General features: G+C 33.8%; 1 long non-coding RNA gene across 1 annotated transcript; it reads right to left on the bottom strand.

Annotated features, from left to right (window-relative positions):
• Window positions 1-203: 203 nt before the first annotated feature.
• On the bottom strand, window positions 204-12,338 carry LOC145950687 (uncharacterized). Its single transcript, XR_014428543.1, has 3 exons — window positions 6,625-12,338; window positions 1,464-5,739; window positions 204-578 (listed from the first exon to the last, which is right to left on the bottom strand). It is a non-coding gene; the product is annotated as an uncharacterized LOC145950687 (long non-coding RNA).
• Between the last annotated feature and the right edge of the window lie 3,279 nt (window positions 12,339-15,617).

The following is a 15,617-nucleotide window of genomic DNA, read 5'->3' as shown; positions in this document are numbered from 1 at the left end:
TCACATCATTCAGCAGTAACAGCAGAGAACAACAGTACACAATGGTAAACAGCAGTAAACACACAATGCGTCGTCACGCATATAAGTTAGTATTGGTCGCTTGTAATCGGTATAGCTCGACCTTGCCCCTATACCGTGGTCGCTTTGTACACGTGTGCCTCGACCTTGTGACACCCTCTACCCCAACATAATTACAATAGATATAAACCATCTATATATAAATTCTTTCTTAGTCTAATATAAAATAATTATCTCAAGTATCATTGGGTAAAAGATGCACATTCATAATTTTCAACTATAAGTATCAAATTGTCAAGAAATAATAAAATAAAGATTATAGATTAATCCCAGTAAAGGTGGCAGAGCCTCCTAGTTAGGAATTAACTTATAATCTTTTAGTAAAATTATAATATGACAAAAATACACACTTTCAACATAAATAACATAAAAATTACAAAAGAAAAATAATAATAATTTAACAATAAGTCTAGCTAATCCCGATGTCACATCCTATCAGAGCGAAACCCAAACAGAAGCCTAAGCTTCACCACCAACATCCTCAGCCTCATGCTAATTATCTGCATCATAATTTAAATATACACAAAAATGACAAGGGAGTGAGAAACTTCTCACTCAGTTGCAGATATAGAAATAAAAGTTAAATAGCACACACACACGCAATATAATTCACATATATAATCAATCTCACATATATGCTTATGTATAATGATTTTCTTGACTTGACTCACTAATGTATGCATGTGGCGCCATACGGAAGTTGCAGAATTCATCACTGGTGACCCGAAGGCACACCTATACAATTGTCGGTGACCCTAAGGTACACCTATCATTGGTGTTCATACACCTCGTTAGCATATCGTGGGTGACCCAAAGGTACACCTTGTTAGTCGTGGGTATGCGGCCTCAGCGGCACACCTGGAGTAATATGTGCATATGATGCATGTCATACATTCACAGACTCAACCTTTAGCATGTTACACATATCATATTCATATTTCATAATTAAGAATTATTTCAATAATCCAATTTAATAGTCCAATAGTTCAACAGTCCAAACAGTCCAACAGTCCAAACAGTCCAACAGTCCAACAGTCCAACAATCCAACAGTCCAGAGGTTGCTTAGGTATCATATTTTTCAATAATAATATATTAAGATCTTTTAAGTAAAGTAGGAAGCTTAAAAGGTAATATAAGATAATAAGGAGGCTCAGCCTTCCATTTAAATAATAGATTACAAATTTATAAATACTTAGGAGGCTTAGCCTTCCATTCAAATAACAGATTCTAATATGTAAATAAATAAGATATAAAACAAAACACATCAATAATACATATTCAAAGAAATAAACAACAGGCAAGGGATCGGGAGCCAATCCAACAAACAAACTATTTAACAATTATTCCCACACCCCCAAGCGAGGTTTCCCACTCCCCCCCTTACCTGGGTTTACAGAAATTTGGGCAGAATCTCCTCCTCTCTATCTTTCCTTAAAAGGAATCGGAATTAGGGCAGAATCTCTTCCTCTTTCTCCTTAAACAAGGCACTAGAGTAGAACCTCCTTTTCTTTCTCCTTTTCTCTCTCTTACTTTCTCTCTCTATTTCTCCAGAATTTCCTTCTCTCTAGAATTCTGAATTTTCAAAACCTTAGGCCCCTATTTATAGAAATTTTGAAGTTACTATGCACTATGCACTATTCATTAAAATAATATTATAAGTTACTATGCACTATTCATTAAAATATTCAAATTAATTATAATTTTGAAACTTAAGAATCCGCAGCCCCTCGTAGCCGCCCCTCATGCGCAGCCATTCACTATTTGCATAGTAAAACACTATTCATAAATACGTATATATGAATAGTAAAATATGTATACATAAATAGTAAAATACGTATACATAAATAGTAAAATACGTATATGTGAATAGTAAAATACATAAATAAAATACTTATTCACATAATAAATACATAAAAAATATTTCTTTTCATTGACTAAAATTTGGGATGTTACAATTCTCCCCTCCTTTTAGAAATTTCGTCCCCGAAATTTTTGCAATGGTAAACTCTTCGCATTCTTACTTCTAATTCTTATGCAACATCACTACCTTGTTGATGTACAACTTTTATCAATTTTCTCAAAGGATTTGCTTAGGGAAAGATCTTGACGAATTTATCCACTTAAACACAAACAAAATCAATTTCTTAAGCGTCTTAGACAAATCTTCCACTAGGGTCTATCTATTCACCATCTTACTTCCAAAATGGAGCATCTAAGTGCTACAAGATTCTAAAAAACTTCTAGTATGCTAACCATAAATATACAATTGCTTTACTCCTCTCTTCATCTTAGGTCACAAAATATCTTCTTAAGATTTTGGTACATCTTAGTAGTTTCTGAATGGATACTAAAGATACTCTTATGACTTTCTTCTAGGATTGCTTTATTAAATTCTAGCACCCTAGGAATGCACAACTTATCCTTAAATCTCAAAACTCCATCCACTCCAAATTTAAACTCACTCTCCATATCTTAATTCAAGTTCTCTACTTCTCTTTCCATATTAGACCATCACGCTTCCCCTGCGCCACTCTGATACATTTTAGTAACTTCTAAATAAATGTTAAGAGTACTCTTATGTCCTTTCAAGTTTTATAACTAAACATCCAACTGTGTCCTTTCTAATCTTTTGCTTATTTGGGTCACTAATAAAGGATCTAACTCCTAGTTCCTCTAATCTCATCTATTAATCTGATAGTTACTTCCAACATAAATAATTCAATGCTACTAGGGTAATCTTACACATCAAGCATAAGTTTCTAAATTCTGCAATCAAATTCAATCCTTAAATCATCAAAATAATAATTTGGTTATCATTGTAATCCAGATATTTGCCACAATATCAACACCTAATCATTAGATACACATATCAGATCACTAATTTTACTACTCTATCTACAACCAATTCAAACTCTTCTATGATCAATTCTAAAGATCAGGTACCTAAGCATAATGTACACTCGGTATCCATATCAGTTTTATAGTTTCACCATTTCATCTTCACCCAAGTCATAATCATATCCATCACCTTAACCTATAGCCTTATAACTTGTTACCAAAATAAATCAACTAATTATGCTCCTATAATTTTCTTCAACAATCCATTCGTTATTCATACTTAATCTCACAATACTAGAAGTAACCTTATAATCCAAACTTAAATTTCTAATTTGAGCCAAAAAGATTCATCTCTCTAATCATAATGAAAGATAAAGATTTCCTCAAAACATCAATCACCACAATGGCTTTAGCCAAATAGTAAGATCAAAATTTTACTCCTTAAGAAATTTCAACTATTTCTTTTATCTCGTATTCAACCCCTTTGGTCAAAATATATTTAAGGTTCTTATGATCACTAAATACCTCAACCATAGAATCATATAGTTAGTGTCTCCAAATCTTAGTATAAATGACAAAGTCGCTAACAAGGTTATGGGTAAGGTAATTTCTCTCATGAATTTTCAATTTCTTAGAAACATAAGCTACTATCTTTTCTTCTTGCCACAATATTCTTCCTAAACCTATTTTCAGAGACATATTTATATATCACAATAATCTTACTAAAATCTAGTAATATTAACACTAGTCAATCTTTCCTTAAGAGTTTGAAAACTACTTCCTCAATTGTTATCCCATACTAATGTAACTCCTTTCTAGTCAATTCAGTCAAAGGTAATAGTAAGTAATTCAAAGAAGTAAGCAACGAAATGATTTGGGTAGTTAAAAATATACATAGGTTCAAGAATTCCTGATATAGATTATCCTTACAGTTGATTCCAAGGGTAGGCAAGAAACAACCTAGTGAACTGAAATATCTTAATAACCAAAGAAACGAAGGCAAAAGCAATTTTTATAGTGAGAGCAGTTTAAACCATGAACAGCTGTTAAAAAAAAAATTACTCACTGAATTTTCATATAAACTATCAAACAAGACTCCTGATTTTACTAATTGACTCAAGTATCTCTCATTTAAGCACAACTTAGGTAGATCTTCCTCCGCAAGAAATTTCATGGTCTAAAATACTCACCTCATACAATCCAAATTCATACTTAGACAATCTAGTTTAAATCTATACTCTAATATGATCATCTCACATCCTAAGGTCAAAAACATTTTATTATCGCAACCCTACACTGATTGATCCATAAAGTCATCTATTCTTATTTCTACATACATGTATATCAAATCATATTAGAATACCTTTTTCATAAATATCATTCCTAAGCATGTATGAATTGATCATTGCTTACATCCTATAACATGTACAAGAACCAACTTTTACTACTTTGCATTATATCATTTTAATAGACCTATCAAATACAAAACCTCAAAATATCATATTTAAATCTATTTTTATGCCTAACAACTCAAAATATCATGATAGCATATATCTGCCTGACACACAGAGTTGTATTCATCCAAGTGATTTCAAACCTATCTCAAACGAAAGTTAAGTGAATAAGCTACAACTCTTTATGAAGACATAAGATTTCCAAGAGATCATCTCGTTAGCTAAAGATTCAAATATCACCACTAATAAATTCAGTGCTTACTAAATTTCTAATCACCAAGGCAGTCATAACTTAAAGTTCTAGATTTTTGTTTCATCTTATCCTAGTTTTATTGAAAAGATAATATCTAAAGCCATATTCTTCATAAAGACCTCAAAATATAAATTTTGTCAATATAATACTCATACTATCATAACAAACTATAATGAAAATATTTTCGACACCAAATAGCAATAATGTATCAATATATCTAATGCCACAAAATACCTCAACTTTTTCCAAATTCACTACTTAATTTCTCATTCAAGTCTCTCCTTACTTTTCTCAATCAAAACAACTCACATGCTACCTAAACCATAAATAATTAACATACCAATAATAACACTTAAGGGAATTAACATCATTTCGATCTCTCACCAAAGAGACAACCACCTTTAGATTCAACCTGCTATAACTATAGATGTCAGAAACTTCACCAATCATAAACTCTTAGTACACTCAATATATCACCTCCCATCCAAGGTTCTAATAATTCGAGTTGGCTAACACTATCATGATTATCATTCCTCTAATTACAAACTAACTTAACAATCTCAAACTCAACAATATCAACACAGGACGAACATCATCATCATAGTACACAACAAACAAGACATAGTCAGAGTACACAACAGAGTCATGATAAGCACATAACACACACGGTTGATAAAATCAACCAGGCTCTGATACCACTAAATGTGACACCCTCTACCCCAACATAATTACAATAGATATAAACCATCTATATATAAATTCTTTCTTAGTCTAATATAAAATAATTATCTCAAGTATCATTGGGTAAAAGATGCACATTCATAATTTTCAACTATAAGTATCAAATTGTCAAGAAATAATAAAATAAAGATTATAGATTAATCCCAGTAAAGGTGGCAGAGCCTCCTAGTTAGGAATTAACTTATAATCTTTTAGTAAAATTATAATATGACAAAAATACACACTTTCAACATAAATAACATAAAAATTACAAAAGAAAAATAATAATAATTTAACAATAAGTCTAGCTAATCCCGATGTCACATCCTATCAGAGCGAAACCCAAACAGAAGCCTAAGCTTCACCACCAACATCCTCAGCCTCATGCTAATTATCTGCATCATAATTTAAATATACACAAAAATGACAAGGGAGTGAGAAACTTCTCACTCAGTTGCAGATATAGAAATAAAAGTTAAATAGCACACACACACGCAATATAATTCACATATATAATCAATCTCACATATATGCTTATGTATAATGATTTTCTTGACTTGACTCACTAATGTATGCATGTGGCGCCATACGGAAGTTGCAGAATTCATCACTGGTGACCCGAAGGCACACCTATACAATTGTCGGTGACCCTAAGGTACACCTATCATTGGTGTTCATACACCTCGTTAGCATATCGTGGGTGACCCAAAGGTACACCTTGTTAGTCGTGGGTATGCGGCCTCAGCGGCACACCTGGAGTAATATGTGCATATGATGCATGTCATACATTCACAGACTCAACCTTTAGCATGTTACACATATCATATTCATATTTCATAATTAAGAATTATTTCAATAATCCAATTTAATAGTCCAATAGTTCAACAGTCCAAACAGTCCAACAGTCCAAACAGTCCAACAGTCCAACAGTCCAACAATCCAACAGTCCAGAGGTTGCTTAGGTATCATATTTTTCAATAATAATATATTAAGATCTTTTAAGTAAAGTAGGAAGCTTAAAAGGTAATATAAGATAATAAGGAGGCTCAGCCTTCCATTTAAATAATAGATTACAAATTTATAAATACTTAGGAGGCTTAGCCTTCCATTCAAATAACAGATTCTAATATGTAAATAAATAAGATATAAAACAAAACACATCAATAATACATATTCAAAGAAATAAACAACAGGCAAGGGATCGGGAGCCAATCCAACAAACAAACTATTTAACAATTATTCCCACACCCCCAAGCGAGGTTTCCCACTCCCCCCCTTACCTGGGTTTACAGAAATTTGGGCAGAATCTCCTCCTCTCTATCTTTCCTTAAAAGGAATCGGAATTAGGGCAGAATCTCTTCCTCTTTCTCCTTAAACAAGGCACTAGAGTAGAACCTCCTTTTCTTTCTCCTTTTCTCTCTCTTACTTTCTCTCTCTATTTCTCCAGAATTTCCTTCTCTCTAGAATTCTGAATTTTCAAAACCTTAGGCCCCTATTTATAGAAATTTTGAAGTTACTATGCACTATGCACTATTCATTAAAATAATATTATAAGTTACTATGCACTATTCATTAAAATATTCAAATTAATTATAATTTTGAAACTTAAGAATCCGCAGCCCCTCGTAGCCGCCCCTCATGCGCAGCCATTCACTATTTGCATAGTAAAACACTATTCATAAATACGTATATATGAATAGTAAAATATGTATACATAAATAGTAAAATACGTATACATAAATAGTAAAATACGTATATGTGAATAGTAAAATACATAAATAAAATACTTATTCACATAATAAATACATAAAAAATATTTCTTTTCATTGACTAAAATTTGGGATGTTACAATTCTCCCCTCCTTTTAGAAATTTCGTCCCCGAAATTTTTGCAATGGTAAACTCTTCGCATTCTTACTTCTAATTCTTATGCAACATCACTACCTTGTTGATGTACAACTTTTATCAATTTTCTCAAAGGATTTGCTTAGGGAAAGATCTTGACGAATTTATCCACTTAAACACAAACAAAATCAATTTCTTAAGCGTCTTAGACAAATCTTCCACTAGGGTCTATCTATTCACCATCTTACTTCCAAAATGGAGCATCTAAGTGCTACAAGATTCTAAAAAACTTCTAGTATGCTAACCATAAATATACAATTGCTTTACTCCTCTCTTCATCTTAGGTCACAAAATATCTTCTTAAGATTTTGGTACATCTTAGTAGTTTCTGAATGGATACTAAAGATACTCTTATGACTTTCTTCTAGGATTGCTTTATTAAATTCTAGCACCCTAGGAATGCACAACTTATCCTTAAATCTCAAAACTCCATCCACTCCAAATTTAAACTCACTCTCCATATCTTAATTCAAGTTCTCTACTTCTCTTTCCATATTAGACCATCACGCTTCCCCTGCGCCACTCTGATACATTTTAGTAACTTCTAAATAAATGTTAAGAGTACTCTTATGTCCTTTCAAGTTTTATAACTAAACATCCAACTGTGTCCTTTCTAATCTTTTGCTTATTTGGGTCACTAATAAAGGATCTAACTCCTAGTTCCTCTAATCTCATCTATTAATCTGATAGTTACTTCCAACATAAATAATTCAATGCTACTAGGGTAATCTTACACATCAAGCATAAGTTTCTAAATTCTGCAATCAAATTCAATCCTTAAATCATCAAAATAATAATTTGGTTATCATTGTAATCCAGATATTTGCCACAATATCAACACCTAATCATTAGATACACATATCAGATCACTAATTTTACTACTCTATCTACAACCAATTCAAACTCTTCTATGATCAATTCTAAAGATCAGGTACCTAAGCATAATGTACACTCGGTATCCATATCAGTTTTATAGTTTCACCATTTCATCTTCACCCAAGTCATAATCATATCCATCACCTTAACCTATAGCCTTATAACTTGTTACCAAAATAAATCAACTAATTATGCTCCTATAATTTTCTTCAACAATCCATTCGTTATTCATACTTAATCTCACAATACTAGAAGTAACCTTATAATCCAAACTTAAATTTCTAATTTGAGCCAAAAAGATTCATCTCTCTAATCATAATGAAAGATAAAGATTTCCTCAAAACATCAATCACCACAATGGCTTTAGCCAAATAGTAAGATCAAAATTTTACTCCTTAAGAAATTTCAACTATTTCTTTTATCTCGTATTCAACCCCTTTGGTCAAAATATATTTAAGGTTCTTATGATCACTAAATACCTCAACCATAGAATCATATAGTTAGTGTCTCCAAATCTTAGTATAAATGACAAAGTCGCTAACAAGGTTATGGGTAAGGTAATTTCTCTCATGAATTTTCAATTTCTTAGAAACATAAGCTACTATCTTTTCTTCTTGCCACAATATTCTTCCTAAACCTATTTTCAGAGACATATTTATATATCACAATAATCTTACTAAAATCTAGTAATATTAACACTAGTCAATCTTTCCTTAAGAGTTTGAAAACTACTTCCTCAATTGTTATCCCATACTAATGTAACTCCTTTCTAGTCAATTCAGTCAAAGGTAATAGTAAGTAATTCAAAGAAGTAAGCAACGAAATGATTTGGGTAGTTAAAAATATACATAGGTTCAAGAATTCCTGATATAGATTATCCTTACAGTTGATTCCAAGGGTAGGCAAGAAACAACCTAGTGAACTGAAATATCTTAATAACCAAAGAAACGAAGGCAAAAGCAATTTTTATAGTGAGAGCAGTTTAAACCATGAACAGCTGTTAAAAAAAAAATTACTCACTGAATTTTCATATAAACTATCAAACAAGACTCCTGATTTTACTAATTGACTCAAGTATCTCTCATTTAAGCACAACTTAGGTAGATCTTCCTCCGCAAGAAATTTCATGGTCTAAAATACTCACCTCATACAATCCAAATTCATACTTAGACAATCTAGTTTAAATCTATACTCTAATATGATCATCTCACATCCTAAGGTCAAAAACATTTTATTATCGCAACCCTACACTGATTGATCCATAAAGTCATCTATTCTTATTTCTACATACATGTATATCAAATCATATTAGAATACCTTTTTCATAAATATCATTCCTAAGCATGTATGAATTGATCATTGCTTACATCCTATAACATGTACAAGAACCAACTTTTACTACTTTGCATTATATCATTTTAATAGACCTATCAAATACAAAACCTCAAAATATCATATTTAAATCTATTTTTATGCCTAACAACTCAAAATATCATGATAGCATATATCTGCCTGACACACAGAGTTGTATTCATCCAAGTGATTTCAAACCTATCTCAAACGAAAGTTAAGTGAATAAGCTACAACTCTTTATGAAGACATAAGATTTCCAAGAGATCATCTCGTTAGCTAAAGATTCAAATATCACCACTAATAAATTCAGTGCTTACTAAATTTCTAATCACCAAGGCAGTCATAACTTAAAGTTCTAGATTTTTGTTTCATCTTATCCTAGTTTTATTGAAAAGATAATATCTAAAGCCATATTCTTCATAAAGACCTCAAAATATAAATTTTGTCAATATAATACTCATACTATCATAACAAACTATAATGAAAATATTTTCGACACCAAATAGCAATAATGTATCAATATATCTAATGCCACAAAATACCTCAACTTTTTCCAAATTCACTACTTAATTTCTCATTCAAGTCTCTCCTTACTTTTCTCAATCAAAACAACTCACATGCTACCTAAACCATAAATAATTAACATACCAATAATAACACTTAAGGGAATTAACATCATTTCGATCTCTCACCAAAGAGACAACCACCTTTAGATTCAACCTGCTATAACTATAGATGTCAGAAACTTCACCAATCATAAACTCTTAGTACACTCAATATATCACCTCCCATCCAAGGTTCTAATAATTCGAGTTGGCTAACACTATCATGATTATCATTCCTCTAATTACAAACTAACTTAACAATCTCAAACTCAACAATATCAACACAGGACGAACATCATCATCATAGTACACAACAAACAAGACATAGTCAGAGTACACAACAGAGTCATGATAAGCACATAACACACACGGTTGATAAAATCAACCAGGCTCTGATACCACTAAATGTGACACCCTCTACCCCAACATAATTACAATAGATATAAACCATCTATATATAAATTCTTTCTTAGTCTAATATAAAATAATTATCTCAAGTATCATTGGGTAAAAGATGCACATTCATAATTTTCAACTATAAGTATCAAATTGTCAAGAAATAATAAAATAAAGATTATAGATTAATCCCAGTAAAGGTGGCAGAGCCTCCTAGTTAGGAATTAACTTATAATCTTTTAGTAAAATTATAATATGACAAAAATACACACTTTCAACATAAATAACATAAAAATTACAAAAGAAAAATAATAATAATTTAACAATAAGTCTAGCTAATCCCGATGTCACATCCTATCAGAGCGAAATCCAAACAGAAGCCTAAGCTTCACCACCAACATCCTCAGCCTCATGCTAATTATCTGCATCATAATTTAAATATACACAAAAATGACAAGGGAGTGAGAAACTTCTCACTCAGTTGCAGATATAGAAATAAAAGTTAAATAGCACACACACACGCAATATAATTCACATATATAATCAATCTCACATATATGCTTATGTATAATGATTTTCTTGACTTGACTCACTAATGTATGCATGTGGCGCCATACGGAAGTTGCAGAATTCATCACTGGTGACCCGAAGGCACACCTATACAATTGTCGGTGACCCTAAGGTACACCTATCATTGGTGTTCATACACCTCGTTAGCATATCGTGGGTGACCCAAAGGTACACCTTGTTAGTCGTGGGTATGCGGCCTCAGCGGCACACCTGGAGTAATATGTGCATATGATGCATGTCATACATTCACAGACTCAACCTTTAGCATGTTACACATATCATATTCATATTTCATAATTAAGAATTATTTCAATAATCCAATTTAATAGTCCAATAGTTCAACAGTCCAAACAGTCCAACAGTCCAAACAGTCCAACAGTCCAACAGTCCAACAATCCAACAGTCCAGAGGTTGCTTAGGTATCATATTTTTCAATAATAATATATTAAGATCTTTTAAGTAAAGTAGGAAGCTTAAAAGGTAATATAAGATAATAAGGAGGCTCAGCCTTCCATTTAAATAATAGATTACAAATTTATAAATACTTAGGAGGCTTAGCCTTCCATTCAAATAACAGATTCTAATATGTAAATAAATAAGATATAAAACAAAACACATCAATAATACATATTCAAAGAAATAAACAACAGGCAAGGGATCGGGAGCCAATCCAACAAACAAACTATTTAACAATTATTCCCACACCCCCAAGCGAGGTTTCCCACTCCCCCCTTACCTGGGTTTACAGAAATTTGGGCAGAATCTCCTCCTCTCTATCTTTCCTTAAAAGGAATCGGAATTAGGGCAGAATCTCTTCCTCTTTCTCCTTAAACAAGGCACTAGAGTAGAACCTCCTTTTCTTTCTCCTTTTCTCTCTCTTACTTTCTCTCTCTATTTCTCCAGAATTTCCTTCTCTCTAGAATTCTGAATTTTCAAAACCTTAGGCCCCTATTTATAGAAATTTTGAAGTTACTATGCACTATGCACTATTCATTAAAATAATATTATAAGTTACTATGCACTATTCATTAAAATATTCAAATTAATTATAATTTTGAAACTTAAGAATCCGCAGCCCCTCGTAGCCGCCCCTCATGCGCAGCTATTCACTATTTGCATAGTAAAACACTATTCATAAATACGTATATATGAATAGTAAAATATGTATACATAAATAGTAAAATACGTATACATAAATAGTAAAATACGTATATGTGAATAGTAAAATACATAAATAAAATACTTATTCACATAATAAATACATAAAAAATATTTCTTTTCATTGACTAAAATTTGGGATGTTACAGACCTTGCCCACACACGGGATCACTAAGAACCTAGAGGAGAACAACAAGTTACCACTCCAAGGATCAGCTTTTCAGGGAGGGTTTTCAACAAATTGGGCTCTAAGAGCACCACAGCCACTCAATCCACACAATGGGATGAGGAGTTTCGAAAACATCTCCTCTAATCTTAGTGATCAACAGCTCAGCCTTACGGCCTACAACAACTCAGCCTTACGGTTACAACAACTCAGCCTTACGGCCTACAACAACTCAGCCTTACGGCCTACAACAGCTCAGCGCAACACATCAATATCAGCATCCAACACAGCTAAGTAGTATACAACACAGCTTACTACTCACAACTCAGCTCAACAGTCTATAGTGCAACAATATTTTAATTCAACATGAAAATCATCAATAACAGCCTAGCTCAGCACGACAATATACATCTATTACAACTTAGCATCAATAATGCAGCATAAACATTTCACACCACATCAAAATCATCAGTCAGCTCAACAACATTAATCATTAACAGCTTAAATCAGCATATAATTCAGCTCGGCTCACAACAAAATTCAGCATTGGCATTATACAGCACAGCTCAGCGTTACATCATTAACAACATATACAACATACAACATATTCAACACATAATACGGCTCATCCACCTTGTTTACAACTCATCCATCTTGTCAAATTACCCACCCAAACAACACCAGTCAACCTAAGCACCTAAAACAACTTACAGCACAACTATCATCTTACAGCACATCTAAACATCTCACAGCAATATACATTTAATACAGCTCAACATCATCAAACAGCATTTTTAGTAGTAATCACATTATATTCATCAATTTCGGCTTATACTCAGCATAAAACAACTTCTAACAGCATTTAGTGAAATCAAATCTTCGTGCCCGGCGTACTCGTGGTTGCGCCCAGCGCGGTACAACCAGAGAGCACCAGGGGCCGGCGCGCCCAGCGCAAGCATTCCCGCGCCCGGCGGGACTCAGCCAGAGAGTCCAAGGCTCACACGCGCTCGGCACAATACCAATTGCGCCCAGTGCATGCCAGGCAGAGACTCCAAGGAGTCTCACGCCCAGCGCGACAAGGGTCATGCTCAGCGCAGAATCAAAAAGCCCAAAACAGGTTACAACTGGTATCACGCCCAGCGCGATCCAAGTCACGCCCAGCGCGGACCAACCAGAGACCCACATTCTCAAGCGCGCCTGGCGCACCCATCATTGTGCCCGGCAGGCTTGCCTAAATGGAGTCCCCTGGTGGCCACGCGCCCAGCGAAGAACGGCGCTCAGCGCGAAGCTCAGCAGCAACTTCACCAAGTTCGAAAGTTTGCCCAAAACCTGCAAGAATCCATTTTCCAACACATGCAATCCAACCAAGATACCACTTTTTCATCCAAGAGTTCAAAAATAACATCTTTTTACACTTGCACCCACAATCAAAGAAAAACCAAGAATTTTCTCAAAGCCCCAAAGACCCCAAAACTCAAATTTTCACCCGATCAGTAAAGAATTAGCAATCATAAACAACCAAATGAGTTCTTAGACCCATTTTCAGCCAAAACACAACAAGAAAACTAGCTTCCCTTACCTGAAGATTGGATCAGGATAGCCAAGAAGCAGAATCCCCTTTCCGAAGCTCAACTCAGAACTTCAATCCTTCAAAAGTCAGCTTTCTAGTCCAGAGCCCTTCTCTCTAGAACTTCTCTCTAAAAAAACCTCTCCTCCTCAACTGCTCACAACCTCTATTTGTAGCCTTTTCAAAATGGCCAGAACGGCCTGTACCGAATTCGAAACGACCCGTTCTGCACTGCCTCAACACATACAAAAACCACATGCAGAACGGTCCGTTCTGAAATCAGAACGGCCCGTTCTGGAACTCATCCAGAACGGCCCGTTCTCCATCCAAAACGGCTCGTATTCCCCTCCAGAACGGCTTGTTCTCCCTCTGGAATGACCCGTTCTCCAACCAGAACGGCCTGTTCTCCCTCCAGAACAGCCCATTCTCAGCTACGATTTACTAGTCATTTTAATAGCTTGGAACGGCCCGTTCCAGATTGGAAACGGCCCGTTCTGGGCTACTAAAACACCAACTTGCTACGTCACACCAATTCCACTGTGTGACTTTCATGACAACACTCCAACCCTATTTTTTCCCTACTTGCATACCATTATGATCATCACAGTCCATACCACGTGGAAACACACAAAGGTAAACTATAGTAAAAGGAAACAACATAAATATATCGCAAAAACATCACGTCATCATTTCAACTTGAACAACACAATATACAACACATAAATTAACACAATGCAACACTAACTATTATCACAACATCATAGATCATCTTAATACAACATAACACATGAATAACACAACCAACTCAACACATCATATACTCAACATAGCAACTCACATTTTTTGTCACGCATTTCAATCAGGAGATTTCCTACAACACAAGATGAGTAGTTTAAGTGACTTGATTCTACCAAGTCGACAACACAAGGTGATATTTTTGGGCTTACTAGATCAACAGTAAAATATATATAAATCCACAACATAATAACGCAGTTTATCGGATGTCGTCACTTAAACAAGGAAATATAATATTAATGACAAGATCAAACAGTTGGCTACAGGTTTATCACGACATTAGCTAACATAACCAAGCCTCTTGTGGGATTAGCCCACTGATTATCCTCCAAATACTACAACCCTCTAATACTAGGTTAGGAACTAAGTTTTCGATGTTGTAATTTACTCAATTTGTCACTTGTAATCAATATAGCTTGATCTGACCCCTATAATGTGGTTGTTTCATACATGTGTACCTCGATCCCGTCCACACACAGTGCTAACAAAGTCCCAAAGGAGAATAATACAACATCCACCTAAAGAGCCAACTTCCCAAAAATAATTTTTGAACAAATTGAGTTCTTAGAGCACCATAATACAGTATCCACACAATGTGATATGCAACTTTCAGAAACATCTATAATCTTTAGTGGTCAACACAACTCAATAACACAACTCATTATAGTTTTCAACACAATCATCACACAACTTCGCATCTCATAACTCAATAATCCTAACTATTTTTTTCCAACTTTATAATCAACTAACATCTCGACAACTAATGACATATTCAACACACTACACAACCAACATACAACATAGTCAACACAAAACTCATGTCACATATCTACTCATTCATTTTGACACACAACAACTCAAATTAATAAGAAAAAAACACTTC

This window comes from Cajanus cajan, chromosome 8 (genome assembly GCF_000230855.2).
Source record: "Cajanus cajan strain Asha chromosome 8, NIPB_CcT2T_4, whole genome shotgun sequence".
Lineage (NCBI taxonomy): Eukaryota > Viridiplantae > Streptophyta > Magnoliopsida > Fabales > Fabaceae > Cajanus > Cajanus cajan.
This window is presented reverse-complemented; position numbering and strand designations above follow the sequence as displayed.